This window comes from Phlebotomus papatasi, chromosome 3 (assembly GCF_024763615.1).
Source record: "Phlebotomus papatasi isolate M1 chromosome 3, Ppap_2.1, whole genome shotgun sequence".
Classification (NCBI taxonomy): Eukaryota; Metazoa; Arthropoda; class Insecta; order Diptera; family Psychodidae; genus Phlebotomus; species Phlebotomus papatasi.
The window spans coordinates 11890152-11913099 of NC_077224.1; the positions used below are offsets into that span (position 1 = coordinate 11890152).

At 33.8% G+C, this 22948-nt stretch overlaps 1 protein-coding gene and 1 long non-coding RNA gene across 5 annotated transcripts in view; one reads left to right on the plus strand and one right to left on the minus strand.

Annotated features, from left to right (window-relative positions):
• Window positions 1-22948, minus strand: part of LOC129807749 (brain tumor protein) — a 132075-nt gene that overhangs the window by 69099 nt on the left and 40028 nt on the right. The gene's annotated exons all lie outside the window — the stretch shown is intronic.
• On the plus strand, window positions 3670-6551 carry LOC129807778 (uncharacterized). The gene is made up of 3 exons (XR_008752314.1): window positions 3670-3722; window positions 5520-5627; window positions 5696-6551. It is a non-coding gene; the product is annotated as an uncharacterized LOC129807778 (long non-coding RNA).

Sequence of the window (22948 nt, forward strand, 5' to 3'; positions counted from 1 at the left end):
AGTCATTACCCAAATCTCTGATTACATTATCGTAAATATCCTGATACGATTTACAATAAACATAGCGAATATATCATTCATATAGGTTACAACAATGCGCTAATTTAGAAGCGGACCTAAATACGAATATTAAGTACTCCTCATTATTTCAGATGGGCAAAAGAAAAACGCCACAAAGAAATTATCTTTAGTGTAGAGCTTGTACTTTTTTCTGATCTTCTCTTTGTCTATCTAAAAGAGCCAATAGAAACCTATAAATTCCGATTTTAGTATGATTACAAACTAACCCACTGTAATAGGATCTGTAATAAATAACCTTTCGAAGAGATAAACACTGAGAAAAAAGAGGCTGCGATTAACTTTTCTTCCTCATAACTTTAACACTTTTTAGGTGTAAAAATATATCAACATTTTTTAAGGGTCAAATTAACATGGAAAATGGTAACTTTAACCCCCAACACACCTAAAAAGGGTAATATTTACACCGATTTCGGATCAATACTGTAGGATAAAATTAACATTTCCGGAATGTTATTTTAACTTTTTCGGATTTCTTTCAGTGATATGCCTTCGAAGACTTTGCACCCATGCTTTTCGTGAGCTTTTCCTTAATTCTAGCATTTAAATATGAAGTTTTCACCATCCTTAAGTGCCCTTATAATCCCTGGATCATCCTTAAGTACTAGAATTAAGGCAAAGCTTGTGAGAAACAGGAGCACAAAGTTATTCGCATCATCTACGGTATTGCAGATTCAATAAAGATTAAAGTTACTTTAACGTAAAAGATCACAGTATTCGAAAGTGTGAATTTTTTAACGAATTTTCGATTTCGGATTAGTTTTTCTCAGATTCGAACGACTAAGGTTGAATTCAGAATGTCAATTGTTGGGTTACATTAATAAATTCGTGTTGTGGATGATTAAAAATCATATTTCTATGCTAATTTCTGAATATTTACATACATTATGAGCGAATAGAATGAAAAGCGAGTTCGTCAGCACGAAGATGTGAGAAAATACGGGCATTTGACACAAAGTACGATTCAACCTCATATAAATGCCGTTAGTTTTCAAAATATCCTTCGAATTTGGGAGGTGAGAAATGTCAAAAATTACCCCCCAAATGTTCGAATTTAGACAAATCTACTGTATGAATTTAATCGATAGTAAACGGGTTTGAACCCAAAAACTATGGTAAAATAGTCCACGTAAAGTCCTACCTCAGGTCCTATCTCTATTTTATCTCAGGAGTTCGAGCATCCGCAAAACTTGAACCCTTTTTTTATAAATAACTTTTTGACATTTCACTGACTCATACGCAGTATTGAAAACATTGATTACATGAGAAAAAAAAATATGCAAGTGCTTAAAGTTTGGTTGAAACAAGATGCTATAATCAGAAATAACAAAATGAGAAGCTAGAAAATACCTTTTCTAGCTTTCGGAACGAAGCCGATTTTCGAATATATTTTCACTTGGGAGCCTCTGAGCGCTCATAATGTTTCGTAAACATGCCTTAGAAACTGACAATGTGAGAGAATGCGACGACTAAACCTAGATGTCGCTTGTTGAAATCTAGTCGAGATCTAGTTCTGTAACTTTTTACAGTTAAATCTTTAATTTTGAAAGAATGTTTACAAAACTAAAGCAAATCAGTATTGCTCATGATGAGTTTCGTATTCGGCGTGAAGTGTTTTTTTTTAACGTGTTAAGAATTCTTTGACAGTTATCAACTGTCATTTACATAGTTCCTCCAACATAATTTCAAGTGTAATTCCTTGACATCTATTACTCATTTCAAGCGCAAATCATCGAAATGTCAAATTAAAAATTACAATAGCAATGTGTCATTTAAATGAAAAATTGATAAATATTCTCAAGGAAATACCGAATATCATTTGAATAAATAACCCAGAAAGTACACCCATTTACGTTTGATATTCCTTTTGCGAAAATTTTACCATTGATTAAAATATGAATTTACCCTTGAAATCTGGGATGTAAAGTACATTATGTACTCCAGGAAAATTAAACATGGCACAAATTCATTGTACACATCTTCCACATTTTCATATAAATTGAAATTACATTAATTTCCATCGCACAAAATAAAATTAAAGTTTTTCACAAATCTTTAAATATCCTTTGAATATAATACCTCAATTACCATAGATTTAATACTTCAATTACAATTGGATGATCCTACCGTAGAACTAGTTAATTTCTCTAACAACTTAATACTACTGCAGAGGAATAACATTTTAATCCAAGTATTTGGTCATGTGAACTCAATTGGGTTAAAGTTTGTCAGGGAGGGTTACTGAATGAAAACAATTTGACCTCAAAATTTTGTTTGGTTATTTCATAAAATCCCAATGGGTGAACAATAGTTTTCTATTGAATGTTTATCAATTGAATTTAGCATTGAATTTATTTATCGAATAAACTGCAATTTACGGATTTTGATTTTGAATATGAATTATTTAATTATTTATTATACTAACTATTCAATTTTAATAAATTTTCACTAAAATAGGTGAGAGTGGGGCAATATTAGACCTGCATGATTTTTGAAAATTTTAAATCTTGGCATAATAAATTAAGTCTACAGCAAATGTATTTTCAACAATGAATTGTACACGGTTGCAAAAATCCTAACTGTCATAAAAGTTATAATTCAAATCAGTTCCTAGACCGCTTCTAAACCGCTAAGGTATCATTGCCATTATATCTATAAACTGGAGAACCGAAAGCCTATCTGGTCTAGGCCATTAAAGAAGATGAACGTGTGGACTTGGGTCTCTCGGGGAAACCTGGCTCGGTGTTAAAAGGTGGTGACAGCCAATTCCCAACCAGTCCTAACAGATAGTTTACAAGGATCCTGGTAAAAATCCTGAAAGCCAATATCCCGAAAGCCAAAATTCCGAATTCTTAAAAGTGTCATGGGTACTCCCACGATTGCAATTGCGCTTGCTAGAGGCAAAAGGAAATTTTGGCCCTGTTCAGTAATAACCTTTCGAAGAGACAAAACAACCCCAAATCCAAACCAAACCTATTCGAAAATCTACCGGAAGCCTAAAGTACAAGTTTATATACCCGCCGCTTTAGCGCTGATTGCTCTGCCATTTCGAATTTCGATATTCTTGATACTTCAATCGTCAACAATGTCAAAAACGTGTGCAAACGTTTGCTACAAAAGTGAATTTTTCTGTAGTTTTGTGAAATTTTAGGATGGCAGAACGTTTGAATTGCAGTTTCATTAAAATAAATGATCTTTTCATGAACTTGCTCACTTTTGTGTAACTCGTCGGTTTAAACATTCGAACTTCCAACAGATTTTTAGGTAACCCAGTAACGAAAGAGTTTTGGGTTCGAAAAATTTTGACGGTGGCGACCCCCCAATTTCTTCAGAGCGTGGTGGTCACCATCAAAAACTAATTTAATTCTGTGCGGTGGCCACCAATGCGGCGGCGCTACGGTATTTTCCCCACATTCACCACCAAAAGTTCGGTGTTTGTACAGTAGTACGACGTGTAGGACTCTGTATAGTACTTGTGTTATGGAAAATTTGTACAGCGTGACACAAGACGTTCCTGGAACTTTGTTCCGGATTCGTCTGTCAGATGGCTGAATCCTCAGAGTTGTGATTTTTTTATTAGTGAAAAATGAGAAATTAGTGTTTTTTCAAGCAATTGACCAGCAGGATTCCAGAGAACAGTACAGGTACGTGATAATTTGATTGCAGTTCTGTAGAGTTTTTCATTTTTTAGGTCTTAAAAACACTGAAATATAAAAGTGACGCTTAGTGAGCGTCCTTTGGTGTTTGGGGCTCCCAAGGCAAATTTTTTTTATAAAATATTCTTGAAGAGTCCCAAATTCAAGTTAGTATATAGTGCTGTTTAATAAGAAAAAAAATATCTGGGCAGTAGATGAAAAAAAGGTTGCATTAGGAAGTTCTAACCTCATTCTAATTCATTTTCCATCCGGAAGCCTTTTTTGAGCCCCACATTCAATTTACAATAAGGTGTGAGAATTTCCTCAATCTCCATGGATAAGTGTATTGGGTTTAAAAAGGATTTCTTTGATAGGATTTTTTCTTTAATTTTTTTTAGGGTAATTTAGGGCAACATGTTTTCATTTCTCAAACACTTTCTGTCCGGAAGTATCTTTTCTAGGGTTTCAGATCGTAATTAAGGATGAAATAATCGTATTTCCTCAATCCTTGTGGATCTGCGTGTTATGTTTAACCCTTTAAGGACGAAATACTTTTTACTGACCGAAAATGAACAATGAAAATGAAACCGATAATCAAAATCAGTGACACGTTTTACATCTAACCTTGTAAAATCTAACAGTCTGATTCGGTGCATTTTTTACCTCTACATGATAGGGACAAAAATAACCTAAAAACTCAAAAAAATTTTCTGACGATACCAATGAATGATATCTAATGAAAAATATAATGTATATGAGCGTAGTAACTTTCTATTCACAAAAGGGTTTTGCTTAAAAAAAATTGGAATATAAAAAAAAGTAATTTGAAAATTGCTCAATTTTGAGCTTAAATATAGCAAATAGCTGGACATTTGTAAATAATATCCTAAATTCCTACAACTTTAAAAAAATATGATACTCTCATGAATACAGAACTACGGTGCGCTTCCAATATTGAAACCATCACAAAAAGACAGCACTATTGTTAGAAGATGTGGTCTAACAAACAAAGAAAAAGAAAAGTAACGTTTTTGCTTATAACAGCCAATTATTTGAGGATCTGAAAAACTGTTGTCGCAAAGATAAAAAAATAAAAAAATATAAATATATGATTTTTTTGTTTATATCTTTTCAATTATATGAAAGTAAATAAATATATAAAATAAAAGTCTCAAACATTTTTAATGATTACTGAAATATTTCATTTATAGGTCTCAAATATTTAAGACTAAAAAATAAAGGCCGCCATAATATGAATATTTCAAAATTTTAAACTGTGAGCCTAGGTAAATGCTTGACGTAGACTGAAACATAGATAGGGGAATGTAGGCATGGTTCGCACAGAGCTAGCCTTCAAACGATGCAAATTTTCTCTTTGTTTGCAGAGAGCTGACCTACCCTTTCGCATCTCGTTTCATTATCTGAATAATAAGATTATTATGGCTAAGAAATGACGTTAGCTCTTTGCAAACAAAGTGAAAATATGCGTTGTTTGAAGGTTCACTCAGTGCGAACCATGACAACATACAATACAATACAATACAATACATTCCCCTACGTTCTGAAAAGGTCTTGACATCAGCTAAAACAGTAAAATTTCAGCCCAGTCCGATGAGTTACAGGTAGAGTTTTTTTTTAATTTTTTAGAGTAATTTAGCGAAACTGTCTGCACTTTTTAAATACTTTCAATCCGAACGTAGCTTTTCCGGGGTTCCAGATCGCAATGAATAATGAAATAATTGTATTGCCTCAATCTGTTTATCTGAGTGTTAGGTAAAAAAATGATATATGTTTTTCTTTTCTAAGAGTATTTCACAACAAATTTCAAAACTTCGAAACTGGACATTATTGTTAACAACGTGATTGGAAGATGAAAGAACACCCTGGAATTCCACGTATTCTAATATAGCTCAGGTATTTACTTTTAATAAGAAAATATTTTTATATGAGATTTTTAAAACTATTTTGTATCATCATTACAGAGAAACTGGAGTAAACCGAGTTAGCACTTATTGAGAGCCAGCAGACGATAATCAGTCAAATGACGAGAAGGACGCACATAAGGAAACACAGGCGGTTAAGGAAACATCGGCAGAAAACATAACTTCTAATTAATTTAAATATATTGTTTAAATTTTCTCCGTTTTGTATGGTATTCGCACTTTCACGATTTGAGTAGCACAATATGCATGGATTAATACATTTTTAATAAAACACTTTTTTTTAATAAAATATTAATCAATAGTTAATTATTATTGAAAGAAATTGCGTTTTGTGCCTAATTATCATCTAATTTTTATCACTAGAATGAATGAAACGCCACTCTTTAATAATCTTTTTAAGAAAATCAGCAAAAAATATTTATGAAAATTTAAAATTAAGGAAAATGTTCAGTATAAACCTTTTTAAGATAAAACCGGATTTAAAATGTACACAATTTTCTATCTAATTATGTAATGAAAAATTAAAAAATCCCAAAAATGCTCAAAATGCCACTAAAATCGCGAAAGTACGATATAAATAACATAAAAATTTGTAATTAAATTAATTAATTGTATTTTATAAATTTAAATGCAAATAAATTTAATTTTAGTATATATTTTAGATTTATTATTAAAAATACGGTTAAAACCGGTAAAAAACCGTTGGTCAGTTGAAATTAAAAAAATGTCGTTATTTTAAAATTCAAAAATTGCGAATTCCCCACAGCATTTTCACCACTCAACCCCGAACAAAGTTCCTGGAACGTCTTGTGTCACGGTCATTAAAATTTCCATAAGGCAAGTACTATACAGAGTACTACTTGTCGTACTACTGTACAAACACCGAATTTGCGTTACTGGGAAGTTCTCGGTGATGTACCTTCGAATCGGTAAAAGAAAAACATCAACCGGAGAGAGCTCTCAAATCGGGAAGGTTATTGAACGAGAGGTTTGTGTCTTGGAAAATTATTCTAAACAATTTCTTCCATATAATTTCATCCCTTTCAGAATTTTGAATATTTGGGTTTTTCACTGCCTCCGAGTTTACAAAAAATAGTTAATAATTTAAAAACAATCCGTTTTATCTCGGGAGACAATACGTCCTGCAAACCGGACTAACCGAGGTGCACGGTCGTTATATGCTCCTCCTAAAAATAATAATAATGCTGATACAACATTCCATAATGGAACTAGACCTTCTCTCAAGGGCATTTCTAGGCATGCATTACTACTTTTTCTTATACAGGGATAGGGTTGTCAGTCCCATATCCCGCGGAATCAAGTTCAATTCGAACACCTTTAATACCAAAAAAAATCCTTGCGACCTAAAAGGGATTCGAACCTGGAACATTTGCATCATAGAGCGAGTGTTTTACCCTAATACTTGACCTACTGAATACTTCTCATATCTTGCAGAAAAAGTAGGGGAAAGCACGCTACCTTCGGAGGACTCAAGCTTCGAACAACTCATTTTTTTTCAAAACATTTTTAATGACTTTGATCCATTATAATATTACAATTTGATAGCTAGTCCAGTGCCCCACATTTTCTGAAGAGTCATGGGTCAAATCCATTAAGAACATAGATAAAAGAATTGAATTGTTCAAAACGTACGTCGTCCGAAGGCAGCGCGCTTTCAGCTAAATACTAACTTAAACTAAAAATTTAATCGCTTTTGCTGAATTCAAATACACTAGTAATTATGCGTCAGTTATTATAAGTACCATATTATTCGTCAAAAAAAAATTAGAAAAACATAAGCCGAGACACAAACCAATTATCGATATTCAATTCAGATATTAGGTTTAAAGAGGACGAGACCTGTATTAATTCATAGATACTATAGGGATGCTTGACCACTAAAGAAATTATTCTCACAGTCCAATTAGTTTAGAATAAAAATCACTGTTCGGTGCAACCCCATGTTTGGTGGTCACCCAATTTCCCCTATAATTTTTGCACAACTTTCAATTAATTTTTAATTAATAAAACTTTCAAGTTAATAACATCTACTAGAGTAATGTATATAGGTTAAGATGGGGTAATTTGGAATCATGTCTAATTTGGAACTTTGGGTTTTCCTAAAAGTTTTAGATGGCAAAAGGAAAAAATAGCGAAGAAGTACTCTCGAATGCTTGTACTTCTTCGTGGTTTTCTTTTTCTCTTTAACTATCTGAAACAGTAAGAAAATCTCCAAATTCCATAATAAACATGATTCTGAATTACCCCATCTTACCTGATTTAGTTTACCAGGTGTGTGTCTCGGCTTAAAATACACATTTTTCGTGTAATATTTTTGCTTATTGTTTTATTGATTTTTTTCTTTCGAATCAATATTATTCCAATTCCTGCAAATAATCTTTGGATTTAAATGTAATTTTTATTACTTTATCTTTTTCAATGTTAAATGGGTGTGTATATTGGCTAAAATTATTTTTTCATTTAAAAATTGGTCAATCAAATAACATGAATCAAATAACACAAAACCACTTCACATTCTTATTCAAACATCTTCATTTACCATGAAATGTTATAGATTGCATTTTGCATCGTTGTCCAAGAGCTTAGAAGTGCATTCTTAGAACATTACTCAACAAATTACCCAATTATTCGATATCGGTTTACACACAGAGTGTAATCCAAAGTCACAAATTAATTAACCTACATATTTTCCTATTAATTTTTTTTCCTTCTAACATTTCAACAACTCTCTCGATGTCACGAGAAAACTCCTCACGTGGAAAATATATATCCAAGTGAAAGGGTGCCAAAAGTTGAAAATTGAATTTATCCTCCCTCTTTCCCAGCTCCGTACTACAAAACATCTTTCATGAGAATCAAGTGTAACGTAACACTCAATTAATTGATTAGTACGATCGATTTTTCCTATACATACTTTTCCACCTACGCCTCAAGCTACAGAATCTCTCTTTCAATTTAGGATTGGAGAGTATCATCGTCATTTTCACCCACACCGTACACTAAACTTTCATCACATTTTCCAGCATCAAACCCACAGAATGTTGGATAGTACAAAATCCAACCCTCAATCCCATCGTAACATAGATTCTTCATCCCCCAAAAAGGCCACCAGTTGAGGGAGGTTTTATTTTTTTTATTATTTTGTTTGTGGGGGGATAGCACAAATTGCGTCTGATGCTTTTTGTATTTATCCATTAGTTTAGAGCTCTTTTTTTATCTATGGCTTTCTCTAAATCTGGAAGTTGGGAGCAAAAATTTTACGCAATTTTCACTCGCACGACGCAATTTCATAATATAACACTATAAAGAAATGAAGGAATGGGTCTTTTTTTCTACTTCTTTTCCACCATCATCCAACACACAAGAGTCTAAATCTCTTTTCTCCATTGAGACTCTCACTCTCCTCCGGAGGCATCTCATCATCAACATATTCATCCGAATTATCTTCATTTCTTTAGCCAGCCGCGCACTCTCTTATAACCATTTCACCCAATAGACAAAACACACCATGCACACAAAATGTGTATCAAATATTAGATAATAAGACAATTTTTATGTCGTGATCAAACAAGCAAAAAAATATTGAGACATTTTTTTTCTCTCTATGTCAACGTTTTTCGCTTTTTTTTCCTTCATTTCTCATACCTTTCTTTAGTTGGAAAATATTAAGTCATTGTATCATTTTCTTAGGAGTTTTTTTTTCTTGTTGCGCTTCACTGAGATTTCTTAACGAAATCAATAGCAACAACAAAAAAAGGCGAATTGTAGTGCAAATACCATGATTGATCATAAGCACTATGCAAATTTGCAAGCCTTTTGCACAAATGACTACTTACTGAGACGTTTTTGTAACACATCACTTAATAAGCCCCAACGCCGACATATACAGATGGCGTCACTACTGACAAATGTGATTTTTAGAAAGTGCCAAAACGACCAAAACGTTTAAATATGTGTCATTGTGACAATCCAATTCTTAATTTGTGCTTTCAAAACCATAAAGCCAAACAAAGTTTCTCTAATCCGGATCGCCGTCATCCGGACGAGTTCTCGACGGTTACATTTAAAATAATTTTGAGGTTATGTTTGCATGTGTGTTCAGCAACGAAAATGAATTATCCTGTGATGTTTTTGTTTAACCCATTCAGTCAATGTACCAGAAATACTGGAGATAGAATGTTCATATTTAGGAATTAGTTTCCTACAGATTAATAAATTTTTTGAAAAGAAATTTTTTTATCTATTATGGGGGCGCGAGGAGGCACTGTCAAACACACGTCATAACGGTCACTGAATTTAAATTCTGTGCATTAATTCATTACAAACTCTATTGCTTTATTTAGATTTAGAGTAACTATCCAAGAAAACAAATTGGTAACTAGAATCCAAAATAGGAAAGAGGAAAGAGGCCAATTTTAACAAATACGACGCATGTCGAATTTTCCGTCCGCTATTTTGAGCAAAAATTTTGCATGACCTTCCATGAAGCAAGAAAACAATAAGAAAACGTATTTTCATTTCCGTCGGACTATTTTTCCCAAGTAATTGAAGAAATAAAGTTACTAAAAATCCATTCCCAACAGCAATTCGGTTAACAATAGCCCAGGACTAAATCATCTAAAAACACTCAATTTGCGTATGATGTATAATACCATGGTAAGGAATGGGTTAATACGAAGTATAATAGTATAGAATTCTCTAATTATGTCTTTTTAATCTTCTTTCAAATTTTTATTCTAATTCTCAAAAAAAAATTTAAAAAAAACTTATAATTTATTTTTGAAACGCTGGACGAATTCAAAAAATCCATCAGGATAACGAAGCGGACAACTATCATTTTATTTTTCAATCATGCGGATAACAAAAGCGGGCACTGTAAGTGTTATCCAGGCTCTTCTGCTCCTTTATGAGGCTTAGTGGAACGTTGGTTTACTGACTTTAAACAAGGACGTAGAGGTAAGTTGTCACTAAAGCAAGTTACATTTAAGGACATTGTTCATGTTCATAAAACAAAATTTCCACTAAAAGTGCATAAAATAAGTCCTTAATGGCTCCGGTTCAATAATAACCTTTCGAAGAAAAAAGGCCACTCCAAAGCCAAGCCAAACCTATTCGAAAATCTACCGGAAGCCTATAGTTCAAGTTCACGTACTCGCCACTTTAGCACTGATTGTTCTGCCATTTCGAATTTCGGTATTCTTGACACATCAATAGTCAACAATATCAACAACAGTGTATAAACGTTAGCTGCAAAAAACGAATTTTTGTATAGTTTTGTTGAATATCAGGATGGCAGAACGTTTGAATTGCAATTTTATTTAAAAAAAAATTCTTTTCAAGAATTTGCTCACTTTTTGTGTAAATCGTCGGTTTAAACTTTCGAACTTCCAACGGATTTTTAGGTAAGTTCTCTCTTATAGGGGAGACTGGGGCACATGTAACCATTTTCGATACATGCGAATTTGAGGTGATTTTCCAAGGACACCGTGATTTTTTGGAAAATATTTCTTAGCTCATGTTTTACCCTTGGGTATAGGCAATTCGTCGAGGGTAATGCGGATGCTGGAAAACAATTGAGTTTTCCATAAAAATAAAATTTGTGTCCCTGTGCATTTTTCTCTTTTCACAAAATACCTGGGGTAGAAGTAACCACTTTCTGGGGAGGAAGTAAACACCTTTTTTCCCACTCTTGAAATTAACTTTGCACCACTCTCGATTATTTTAATTACTTAAGAGATATATAAAGACTGTATATTTTTCAAAAAATCACTACACTTTTCACAAAGAATAATTAAAATAGCAAAAAAACTAAAAGCATGCATATCAAAGACATTTTTCAATGGATTTTCCCCATATTTTGACACCATGTGACTTTTTATTGAACACAGTGCCACCATTTTTTTCGTAATCTATGAATTATAGATATTTCGCATGAAGGTCAATTTCCCGCTCTTTTACCTACTCATTTTGTGAAATTGAAATTGCCTGGTTACATCTACCCCAAATGCTGTTTTCTGACCAATTATTAATTCTTTTGAAATAATGAGAATCTCAATTTCTCTAGTAAATGCATTAATATAATCCTAAAAGATGTAGGAAAGAACTGGTATTGCTACATTTCGATTATTTTACACAATTTTTAATTTCCAGGTGGAAATCCAAATGATCAAAATAATCGAAATATCAACATTTTCAGGAAAATGATTTTTATTTTTAAAGTATATTAGGATTTTATTGACCAATTTATCTGTGGACATACATCCCCATGGTATCTATGAATGCTTATGGGTTTTATCCTCTGGAGTCTTAAAATTAATGAAAAAAATCACAGTGGTTACAACTACCCCAGATTACTACTGCCCCAGTTCCCCCTATATCTTCTAATCGGTACAGAAAAAACCTCAATCGGACAAATTTGGATTTCTCACCTATTTTTTTTTAAATAAAATTGAGCCTTATCATGATATAATTTAAGTAGATGCACAAACAAACTGAGAAGCTAAATTACATTATGATATGACTCAGTTTCACTTAAGCATAGGAGAAAAATCACAATTTCAAAGGTGCCCTACTTCCCCTATAATGTTTCTAAAGAATAAAACGAAACGATTAATGATTTTTACTAATTTTTTGCTGAACTTTCAAATACAAATAGTTCCAATTAAGTTACTGAACCGGTAAGTTCGACTGCCATCGTCGTAGATTGTAGTAAATCCAGTAAATCCCTATTCAAATCCTTATTGTAGCATCGCATCTCGTGGCAGTAAGCTAACCTCAAGTTTATTGTGAAAATGAGGAAAACTGATACAGAATTCAGAGATTCAAGGAGGAATGTGAAACAACCGTAAACGATTTACACCCTGGATGACCTTGAGATCTTGAAATTAAAAACAGAGTTCATTTAGAATCATTCGGTCTTCTAAGGACAGGTAGTCAAGCTATATCATGAAGCTGAAGTTCTGCCATTTAGTTGACTGAATTTTGGGAATCTCAAATCCTAGGCAAGATCCTGAAGTTACAGGATTGCAGCTCTTCAGGATCTCGAAATTCAGGGCTGTCTTTTTATTCAATACTTCAATACTGGAATTGATCCCAATCCCAAAAATAGTCGAAACCTCGGGATTGGAAACTCTACTTTAGTCAATGATTAAGGAAACAAAGGTCCGAATTGTGGAAGGACAAGTTCTGGATAGTGTCCAAGAGGATTCGCCTTTCCGATTTTACTTTGTAAAAATCATTTTTTCAAAGGGTTGTGTCATTGTTGGTAAGCCCCATATACCGTTCGTACTGGATATGATCCATCTGATCTATTACTCTTTTTATGCTTCAAGGTCAAATCGGACATATAGGTAACTAGATTTAATAATGTGAAAACGATAAAAGCAAAAGCCACGAAGGTCATTAGCAATCTTACGGAAGAAGACTTCTAAAAATTCGTATGAAACGTAAGCTACAAGATCTTTTGCCCTTACCAATATTTTTGATTTTCATTTCGTTTTTAGAGTGAAGGTTTTTTTACCGAACTACTTTCATTTTTTTTTAATTATTGCACCATTATAATTAGAAAAAAAATTGCACGAATTTGAGGTTAATTGACACTGTAAACAACCGAAAGAAATAGTAAAAAAAAATCCCATGAAAAAAATCGCAATATTCAATCAAGATAGACAGACGCCAGTGTTAAATGTCATTGATGGTAAAATGTTGAAAATTAATTAATTTTTAGAGTTCCAGAGCCATAAAATATGGGCATCGGCAAAGTTTTCAGCATGAAAAATTAAATTATACGCATGAATGGAGAAGAGATCAACAACCCAATAAACAATACATACTCAACGTATTTGAAGGGATGAAGATAATTTGACTGACACTTAAATGCTTTCCACTTGACACTTAATAATCTATTTATTGAGATATGATTTAGGGTATCTCTCTTGTGCTAAAATCGTACATATCACTTCTCCTCATTGTCTCCTATATTGCTCAAATTCACCTACATTTTCTCTCTTGCTTTATTTATTTACTTGGCAATTTGCTCAATCAAAAGAAGGTGTACTTTAGATAAAAATCGCAAGTGATATAATGCAAAAATAATTTCATATACGAAGCTATAAAAAAAAGCAAAAGTATATATACCCCCTCAATGGATCTATCTCTTTAATTCCAAAATTAACCAACTCTTCGATGTAATAAAAATCAATTGTGTAATTGGAGAAATGTATGAGATAAATACACAACATCTCACTTAATGATATTTTGATATCTCATATTACTCGGAAAATTGAAGGATTTCCACCTCCCAAAAAAAAAACACCTAATAATATTTCATCCATTTCACTCTCGTTCAAAATCAGTTTCGATTCGCAGAAAGAGAATTTTGCAGAAAAAAAAAGAGCGAAACAAGTTGAAAATTGCCAAAGAAGACTTTCAAAAGAACCTGAAGAATTGAGGGTAAACCAAATAAAAAAAGGTGGTGCGCGTGTGTGTGAAACCTCATCAAAAGACCCATGTCCGGAAATGAAGCCACTGACCAGAATGAATTGGGAGATGATGTTTGGCCAGAGGTGAAGTGGAATTTTCATTTAATGAACAATAGAAGAATGAGTTCAAAAATTCAACTTCAATTTTTTTTAAAACGCTCGCAAAAGCTCTGCTTTTCCATCATCAACTAACCTTTAATTAAAAGCTACCCTTCAGGATATTGCATATTTGAAAAATATTTCATTAAGTTACGAACAATAAATGCAGGAAGGAAGAGTTTGAAATAAATTTTCAAGTGAAATGAACCATATAAAGGGTAGGAAATTAGGGATATAAATAAGGAAAATATGGGGTTCTAGCTAGAGGCAATTTATGAGGGGGTCGGTGGAGATCGCTAATTGAAATCTCCAAACGCTTGACCTGTATTATTGAAAAGAAAAAGTTGATGGACAAACCTAATTAACGTTTTTCATTTAAAAAAAAACGGGGATCTCGTGGCGCAATAGGCAAGACCATTGGGTCTTGGGCGGACGAGATCTCTGAAAGTTGTGACTTCGAGTCACGCCCGGTGCAAGCAACTGCATACAGAACTGACAGAAAAAGACATTTTCACTGTAATAAAATTTAATAAAAATGCACTGCCTCTGTCCAACAACTTCAGGAGCATGGAAGAAGTATCCACACTGTGGAAAGGTGCTCCTGAGCGTTCTACATATGGACTTAGCGGATTCTTCCATCTGTCTCTGCCCCTATTTTGTCTCCTACTCTGACTTCTAAACTTCAATTATGAGGAGCTTTTCGAAGATCACAAGCTTACATCTCCAACCATTTGGCCTCTGAACTAAGAACAAGGTCAAGGTTATACAGTTCGAGCCTGGCTTTTGATTTAAAACCTCGATCAATACGAAATACTACTGTCCACGAGAATCTTCTTATTCGTATTCCATCGACATACCCTACCTATGAACTGATTCACGTTGCCTTGTACAGGGCGAATGTTGCACTTTAGTGAACTTTACATTTACTCGTATAATTCGTGTGAACTACACATATGCGCCATGAAGTAGCTGCTTGTGCTCTCATAAAGTATTGTTGAGGATAGGAAAATGGACAAGTTTCATTCTTCTTAATAGCAATTTTCATTAAAAAATCCTAATTCGAAAGCCAAAATCCCTAAAGTATAGAAATCCCAAATGGGTCAAAATTCCGAATGAATCAAAAAACCAAAATCCCGAAGAGGTAAAATCGCGAATCAATTGAAATCCCGCAAAGCCAAAATCTCGAATGGTCAAGATAAAAGTACCCCAATAATAATAATAGTGGCGCACCATTCCATGAAGGAATAAGGCCTTCCCGCAAGGGGAGTTCGGAACATCCATTATTATTGTTTTTTTATACAGGGATGGGGTTATCAGTCCCATGTCCCGTGGAATCGAATGCAGTAAAGCTCACTAAATGCAACTCGAACATCTTTAACACCTGAAAAATTCCTGGTGACCTAAAAGGGATTCGTCGAACCTGGAACACTTCCATCATAGAGCAAGTGCTCTACCACTTGACTCATTGAGTGCCCGAAGATACCCCAACCCCATCTCGAAAAGGATGTAGAACAAGGTGACTGAAGCAAATTCAAGGACTCGCCTCAGAAAGCCTTGAAACCTAGATCCTTGTTAACCTGGATGTCCTGAGTTCATTAAGCGTTTTTCTGACTCAGCACAGTTCCTGTAGATCTCAGAATCCCAAATGGCAACCAGTTTTATTGCTTTTTTAAAATCTAATAGGTCATTCGTTCTTAATAATCTAATCCTAAGTTAAATTTCCCAAAATATCTAAACTGACAAGAAATTACAACAGTTAAGCCATATGGTTAAGCCTTAAGTCTGTAGCCCGTATTACGTTAAGTCGTCTCTTGGCTTAAGTCGTAAGCGTATCTAGGGCGTTATAAACTGAGGGACAGTAACACACGGGAATCAATTTTGAGTCCTTGCTCCTCAAGCCTTCTTTTAATTTCTGAAGACAAGCTTGAGCAATTGAAAGTAAAAGGATCACAAAACTCAGTTACGTATTTTACGATCCCTGATATTCAATCTACGTGTGGAAAATTAACTAACTAATTGTGGCATTCAAGTAGTAACAAAGCAATATCTTGGATAAGACTGAACTACTGGTTTTAGGTCCAGAACTGCTTATATACAGAAATAGGATCTTATGGCAGGACCGTAAACCCATAGCCTGGCAGGACTTTGCCAACTTATTAAGACTTAAGTGAACATACTCGTAGTGTTAAACCAGTTAGGGACGTTGTAAGAACGAAGCTTTTAAGGTAATCGCATGGATGAGCACCTTGGCCACCAGAGGTTTCTCCAAAACCCTTAGCGTTCCTCGTAACAATCTATTCTATTCCCTACTGATATCCAACATGAACTAACTCTCAATACTCAATACCAAGCCTTTCTATGATACGCCTCCCGAAGAAGTAACTCACAGGCTAAAGCCCAAAATAGACACAGGGATCGGCTTAGGATCAGCCCGAAAAATGAGGATTGGTGTCGATCACTTACGGATCGGCCCATAATTTGGAGGATCAGGCTGATTTTTTAAATTCATGAGGTCTAGTGAAATTACGGGGATTCGGCGACATCAGCGCCAGTGCTGAAAATAAAAAGCTTTACTTTGGGGGTTTTTGGATGCTTTTCGAAATGTCAATTGGGTGAAAAAACATGGAGAGTAATGGTACGCAATATCGCAAAATCTTAAAATGCATTAAGGATGGAGTAAAGAGAAGATCAGAGTGCTCCTTACTGTACGAAAAATCCATTGATGTTGTACTTAAGAAGCCTTTCAGCAATCAAAGTGTGGAGATTAAATAGAAATTTGCGCTGAAAACGCTAATCCTTGATTCTAAATCCTCAGTGTATGGTAGTTTTGGGCTGATCCTTTACCGCCAAATTTTACGAGCTGAATATTCTCTAGGATCAGCCTGTGTCTATTTTCGGCATAACACTAGATACGCTCCTAAGAGAAATAGGAAGTCACAAGGTTCAAAATCATCAACAAGGCTGTTGATGATTTTGAAGTACATATATTAAGAAGTCCTTGAATACCACATATTGCTATCTCTAACCGTTTGACTTTCACTCTGGTAACAATCTACTAATGGACTACTAGGTGCAACGTTGTTACGCTACTTTATCTATAAAGTCTGAAGGTAACGATGTGAGAAAAATGAAGGTTTGTAAGTCGAATTGTGAGGGGTCGTTGAAATCGCCGAAATGATATCTCTAACCGTTTGACCTATATGTTCTTGATAACCCCACAGACAAACTCTCTCTACCACCCAAGCAATTTAATTCACATGAATATCATATCCCACCTCTTCAATTTTCACCTCAGTTTCAATTGAATTGAATCACTCAAAGAACGAACCAATATGTTACACCGAAAAAAAAACACAACTTTATGTTGTGCTCCATGAATCAGATGGTAAAAGAGTGAGACATCGATATGGCAGATTTTTTTTTACAAACAACAACACAGTCATATACCGCAGAAAAGTAACTCGAGAGAATACGGAAGTATGCGTGACGGGATGACGAATTTCCATAAAATACAACAAAAAAAAAGAAAAAAAATTACGCAAAAATCTCCTTCTCTCACTCTCACTGGTCAAAAATTTTGTACTTAAAAGAATTCACACACTTCAACAACACATATACAAACTTTTAATTTCACGATACATTTAAATTTTAAACAGAGATATTATTATATATTATGCTCAGAGATATGGTGTCGTTGAAATTTTACAGAAATTATTCAACATCTCTCACCATACATTTCTTGTGACGTTAATAATCTTCGTTTTGGACTTTTTTTTTCTTGGTTACATCCGTCCCTCTTCAAGCATACAAGTACATATTGTTTTTATATGTATTTGTGATTCCATCTCTACATACCCTCCATCTAATTTAACCAAAAAATTCATCATTATTTAAAACACACAGAAGATTTTGAAGAGTTCATTGAAAGGTTCTTGAGCTTTGTACAGAGAGTTCTCAGAAAAGGTTAATAGAGAATACTAGTTCAAAAGAAGACGGTAAACTTAAGTGAAAAGAAGCTATTTGATCAGCAAAGTCTTCTGAAATTAAACTGATTACAATTAAGTTTCTGGTCAATAAACTTTTTCTTCGAATAGCTGTCAAAGAACGCACTAGGTCTTCTTGCAAGAAAGAAGTTATATTCCTTAAAAGATACTGTTCTAATAAAGGGAAACAATTACCATAGGAATCTAATATATTGAAAAAATAAACAGATATCATTTTTTTATCATGCAAAATACTTCTTTTTATCCTCCAAATAAGCTTTAGAATTAAAAAGCTAAAACGCATTAACCAACAAAATCGGGAAACGAAGAATCTCAGCTAAGTGTGAGCCTACACTGAGAAAAAAAGAGGGTGCGATTAGCATTTTTTCCTCAGAACTTTAACGCTTTTTAAGTGTAAAAATATATCAACATTTTTTAATGTTAATTTTACACCTTTTGAGGGTTAGATCAATACGAAAAAGGGTAACTTTAACCCATAATACACCTAAAAAGGGTAATATTTACACCGATTTCGGATCAATGCTGCAGGGTAAAATTAACATTTCCGGAATGTTATTTTGACTTTTTCGGATTTCTCTCAGTGTAGAACCTAGACGCACACCAGACCAACTTGTATGACAGCTGTCAAACACATAATCCTTGACATTAGAATGGGGCACTCTTGCACATATAGATTAAGTGAAGTACGATACAACATTTCTCAATAAAAAAGGCCCTCTTTAATGAAAGAAATTATAACCCTTAGAAGGTACTATTCCATAAGGGAAGGCTTTCAGGCTTCGCACACTCAGGCTTCGAACACTTCATTTTTTTTTCATATTCCTTTAATAAATACAAATCACATTCCCTGAAAAAATAGGTCAGATTCATAAAAGGAATATGAGAAAAATACGAAGTGTTCAAAGGTAGAGTATGTACAAAGCCTGAAAGTATTCCCATAGTAAACAAATTTATTGAAAAAAAAACGTAGAAAGCTCTTATCTTTTTGATACGAGAAATAGGGGAAAAGTACTCTCCCTTAGAACGTTCATGCCTTCGAATAATGTCAATTTTCTTTTATTTTTCCTAAGATACTTAGGGTAAGTGTGCCAAATTTGGGCATAGTTGCATGCAAGCGACAAAGTCTCAAGTTTGAAATGTGATATCTTTAATAGAAATTGATTTTTTCGTTCCTTCTACTTAAGAAGTGTTGCTTAGAACCTTGTAGACAGTTTATCGTCTTTATTTACTTTAAAATTATTCTTAATACATTTTAAAATGAATAAAAATGTAGACATAGCTTTGGTGCCCTATTTCGACCACCTTCATTCTCATAGTTCCTTACCCTTCGGGAATTCTTCCAATATCTTTTTCACGTCATCTCGTCTCTCAAAGCTACATTTTTTGTTATGATTTTGCATTGTATAATGTCTAGAGTATGTAAAAACTAAAAATTCATGGAAATTCGAGGAACAAAAAAGGTGGCCGAAATTGCAAGCTGGCCGGAATTTGGCACACTTACTTGACACATTTCTATTAATTATTACTTAGCTCATCATCAATTATTGATGAAGAAATTTACATAATTCGAAGGCATGAACGTTCGAAGGGAGAGTACCTTCCCCTACAGGGAGTTCCGCTTTGAAAGAATTTTGCAAGACCGAAAAAAGCCCGTGAATTAATTTCAGTGACACAGTAAAATTGCATATCTGCAGGAGATATTTTTGAGATAAGTTATGAAAACGACGTGATGTATGCCTGACATATTCGGCGCCAATTTATCAGCCTATTTTCAGCAACAACGGTTTGTAAGAAATTTCAAAAATTATTTCATAATTGACTTCCCAAGGCAATTCGTATCAATTTTTTTCAGTCCATTTTCTCTCAAGCCCGAACTCCCTGTACTTCTTTAAGCTCTTCAAATATGCTTTAAAATTAAAAAGCTAAAATGCATTGACCAACAAATTTGAAAAATAAAGAATCTCAGCTAACTGTGAGCCATGACACACACCAGACTAAGTAATTGGTAATAGTATTGCATAACAGCTGCCAAAAATCACGATAAAACTTAAAACTTCTGAAAAATTCTTTCAATTTTCTTTGTAATATTCCATAATTTATTTTGAAAAATGCTGTCCTTAAAAGGCAATTTAGCAGAGACAACTACCATTTTTGTAGATTGGTATGTCTCTGCTAGTCGTAAAGATTTTAGTATGCAATTTTCTTCCTTGAATATTCAATTAATTAATCCTTTATTCTTAAAAATGCAAGAACTAAAAAGGTTACAAAAACTGCAATAAGTATAGAAAAATCATCATTTTAAAAATAATATAATTTTTATAGCACATTCTTATATTCCTCCAGAAGAATTTCATAGAAATAAGCTTTTCAGAGCTTTTTTATTTCACATATCCCAACTACAAAGGATCTCCATTCTCCATGTATAAAAGAAATTTTGAAAATTTTCCTTCTTTTGTTAATAAAGCTATATATTTAATATATTGCAATATCTGCAACAATTGTGCAAACTCCATTGCATGGAACATATAATACATCGTTCCATAAAGAACCTTCTCCCAACTATTTGATGAAAGTAAAATACACAAAAAAAGACAAAGAGAAAAGCTATATGTTTTTCATAGATGACGACAAGTTGAGAAAATGAGAAAAGGTCAAGGATGTTGCTCTGAATTTTCCCACAAGAACACTAAATACCTCCCGCACGGCTAAGCAACAGAGAGTGTCGAGACAGAGATAGAAAATAGTGGAAAAAAAAGAATAGCACAGATTGAAATTACCACATAAAGGAAATTGATCATTGAATGGAGATAAAACACAATTTTCCTTTTTCTCTACTTTTTCTTCCTCGCATCATCTCTCTTGTCTCCTCTTCAGTAAACTTCTTGTACTTTCCATCACGAACAGAAGGAAAGCAACAAGAGATTCGTGCTTGAAAAATCATATTGATGGAAAAAGTGTAGGAAAAAGTCTTGGTGAATGGATGAAAACAAAGACCAGAATATAATCCTTCAACTCCTTTTCCATTTCACTGAATGAAAACCCATATAACAAGAGGGAAAATGTGAGGCGAGAAAAGAGGAAAGAAATCTTTCAATAAATTTAACACTCACATTTTCTCACAATTTTCCACATTCCTTGCAGATATATTGTACGGTGGAAAATGCACGGAAAATAGAAGCTACCACACCCCACTCATAATAGAGTTCCCGCAGCCAACAAAGAACAGACAAATCATCGCGGGAAAAGGATATTCCAAATGGCGTCCTTCATCCTCTCCCCCATATTGCAAGCGTACTCCCGTATTGCTACACATAGTTCTCTCAACAGTTTTATGTATTTGGAGGAGAAGACCCTCAGCATCCGCCCTGCAACTTTTCAAAGCCACCCCCCATCAACATCACCCCTCTGGCAGGAATTTTCCAACCCTCCAAAGCAGACGCACGCCATGCAACAAATTACGGATGAAAATTATGATAAAGGAAAATTTGCAGAGTGCTCGAACTCTGAAGTTGAATTCTATTTTATTTCCTAAGGTTCTTGTCACGGCTACACATTACAGTAGAACCTCGCTATAGTCCATATTTGGTTCCGGATTTGACACTTGGGTCGCACTATAGTCCATGTGTCATTTTTTAAAATTATCAACGACTTTTAGTATTGAAATTGCTCGACGGCTTCCACTTTCTTTGCGATTGTGGTACTTGTCCTCGCTCTCTTCATCATGGATCACGATTATCACAACTACTCAATAAAGTTTTCCAAAAACATTAAAATAATTATGACAACATTGCATGTCGCGTACTAAAAAACATAACCTAACTTAAAATCAGTGTTTTGAAATCAACACAGCGATGGCCTGTATGTTTGAGCGATGGCCTATAGCGAGGCTCTACTGTACAAATAAATTACGAAGTCACGTCTTTTAAGCCTTTTAATGTTTACCAATAGTAATCTTGCAATAGGTCAGAGTCAAACTGATTATTAAGGTGAGGTAGGGCTACTTTGAGCTGTGGGGCTATTTTTTGCGTATTCCTACACTGAGAAAAAAAGAGGGTGCGATTAACATTTTTTCCTCATAACATTAACACTTTTTAGGTGTAAAAATATATCAACATTTTTGAATGTTAATTTTACACCTTTTTAAGGGTAAAATGGGTAAAATTAACATGAAAAAAAGATAATTTTAACCCCTAATACACCTAAAAAGGGTATTATTTACACCGATTTCGGATCAATACTGCAGGGTAAAATTAACATTTCCGGAATGTTATTTTAACTTTTTCGGATTTCTCTCAGTGTATAGGAAACTGGAATGTCACAGCTCTAAATATCTAAACATTTTTATTGCGATTATTAAATAAATACAGAACTAAAACGAAATTATAAGGATATATCGCTAAGTGAGGTTTTCGTCTCCGCTAAATTATAAGATTCTTAAATGTATTAGTTTTACGATTAACCGTATTTTTTAAATTTCCGATTTCATTCTTCTATTTTTTTCTATAATTAGTCACATAAGATTTTATGATACGTTATAAACAAGCTTGGTTGAAATGGAGTTAGTAACTTGTCCGTATACCATACAATCTCGGTCAGAGAGGTATATGTCTTAGCTAAAGTATAATTTTTAAGCGTATAAGTTTTACGATATAACCGTTTTTTTTTTAACATTTTCGACTTTAATATTT